This window comes from Corvus brachyrhynchos, unplaced genomic scaffold (genome assembly GCF_000691975.1).
Source record: "Corvus brachyrhynchos isolate BGI_N302 unplaced genomic scaffold, ASM69197v1 scaffold14, whole genome shotgun sequence".
Classification (NCBI taxonomy): domain Eukaryota; kingdom Metazoa; phylum Chordata; class Aves; order Passeriformes; family Corvidae; genus Corvus; species Corvus brachyrhynchos.
Window position 1 is genome coordinate 10,771,404 of NW_008239110.1, and position 2,529 is coordinate 10,773,932.

Sequence of the window (2,529 nt, forward strand, 5' to 3'; positions counted from 1 at the left end):
GGGAAAGAGGTGATTGCAAGAGCTGCCCATGCTCACAGACAGGTCTTAAAGCAGCTTTTAAAGCAGACCAGCATTCAAATGAATGGTGTGTACATTGATACTGTAAAGGGAAATGAAATGCAGCAGCCTGACCTCCTGAATGAGAGACCAGACCCATTTAAGCATAAAGTGTGCATCCAGGGGTTTTCCAGCCTGTGCTTGGTTTGCATCTGTTAAGGATTTATGTGTATGACTGTCTTTACTTGCTGCTCTGAACTCCACTTGCACAGATGTAACTTTGATTCAGTTTGGGAACTAAAGAAGCAAATTAAGCCTTAATTGTGCTGACTGTCTTTTAGATATGAAAAGAATCCTTACTTATTCTTTTCCAGGCCAGAGCCTTTAAAAAGTCCCTCTCCAGTGGTTACTTAAGTTTTGTTTCCACTCTTTTCTTCCATTCTTGTCTCTCTCATTCCTTACCAAGGACTGTAACTTTTTAATGGATTTTGAAACAAATGGAAGAACAGATGGTTCTGTGCCATCAGTAATGTGGCATGGGCAGTGGGGTGTTGGGTAGAAGTGTCTGTGTCACAGAACAGAAACAGTTCAAGGCCTCAGGTGGCAGCGTACACTGAAAAATTCAAGCTGCCCTTTCTTCTCTAGGAGGTGCAGTGAGGAAGAGCAGGTAAATGGGATCAGCCCAACAGCCCTCTTGGCTTGTGGGAGGGCTGGAGAAAAATGGTGTTCCTCAACACTTGCTTATGCAGGAGAGGAAGCTCTCCTCACCTTTGCATCCTTCATCTGAACTGCCAGAGAGAAGCAGCCTCGGTGAGCTTTGTGTCCATGGTAGAGGCATTTAGCACTGGGCTCTTCTAGATTGGGTATACTGACAAACTTTTGAAATGTCATTGTATGGCACCCAGCAGCAAAGCTATTTTTTGTTCCCTATTTTAAATGGAGTAACAAGACTGAGGTGTTTCTGGCACATGCCTCTGCTCCCATTCTTATTCCACTTCTTTTTCATTTCTGAAAATGTTCATTTTCTGCATCTCTGGCCACAGGAAAAAGTGGCTATCCAAGAAATGGGTATATGTGGGTGGGTTCCTACACTCATCTGAGACCCTGCTGACTTCACTCAATTTCTCTTCAATAGCTGCTGTTCAGTCATGTATGCTTCATTTCAGGGCTTCAGTCTAATTTAGTCTAAAGTTCATTCACTGTATTCTGAACAAAGTGAATGGCAATTCAGACCACAGGTAGTGGTGTATATGTTTGAGGGTGGAAGTGGAATCTTGTTCTTAGATTTTTTTAATGATTTTTTTGAGTCCAGCCAAAAAATGTCTATGTTATATATATCATTGTGACTCAAGGAAGCAAAGGGAAAGGAGCTTTATTACTTCATTTCTTAAAACTTGTAAGATCAAAGCTTACTCTGAAGAATTATATGTCTGAAATACATCACATTCTTCTGTTGGCCTATGTATTTTCCACTGATGAAAAGCATTTTCTCAGTGTTTGAAAGTACGGAGTTTGGAAAATAGCCATGTTTCTGCACCGGGACATTACATTCACATTTATTTGGTCTGCAAAAGGCTGAGTTGGGATCAAACACACTTTTGTCTAACTTTAATCCCTTTGCTCTGGCTAGTCTGTTAAAATCAGTAGGGTAACTTCAGGCTGGTAAGTCAGACTGAGCTAATGAAGCCAAGATGTCATTTTCTGTCCTTTCTTGGCAGCTGACTCCAGGAGCTCTCGGCAGCAGAAATCCCGTGCTGGATATGTCTGTACTGTCACCAGTATAGAGACTGTTTTACAAATAAGTTCAACCTTGAAACAAATAATGTCAAAGCACTTCAAAAAAAGAGCCCTGGACCCTCTTAAGGAAGGAACAAAATGATTACCTGCTTCAGGCAGGGGAGCTGGACCAAATGACACAATATATGAGTGCACTTCTTCAGCGAAATGCATGCATAGCATTTTCCCCAGATGCTACCTTTCCTGCCAGGTTCTTCAGGCTCATAAAGAAAAACAGCATTCATAGCATTTATGATGATTTTCCAGAAGTTCAGGATGCAGAGAAAAATTTCTAGCTGAAATGCATTATTGTATAAGACATTTAGCATGATGTTGTGGCCTTTTCCCCCTTTGACTTGTGCCCAAAACCATCAATGATTTTACTGGTTTCATTCCTAACTGACCCTGGAACAATCAAGAGGAAAACTGTCCCACTCCAACCCCCGAGGTTGTGTTACCATGAACAATAATCCATAACAAGTATATATGAGTTTATGACTGTCCTTAAAATATTGACATATATTTTTTCACCAAACATTCCATACTCAGCCTAGCTTCGTACCTATCACCAGTTTGAAGCCATTCTTCAAGGAGGTGGAATTATTCTAAAATCACGAGCATAAAACCCCTGGTTTCCCACTTTGTCTTCATTAAAACTGTAGCACACGAAGCGAGGAATGCCAGGAAAGCTGGGCCCATTGGATATGCCTACAGGAAATGCCAGTGAAGAAAACCTGAGGAGGATTGGGGCATGGA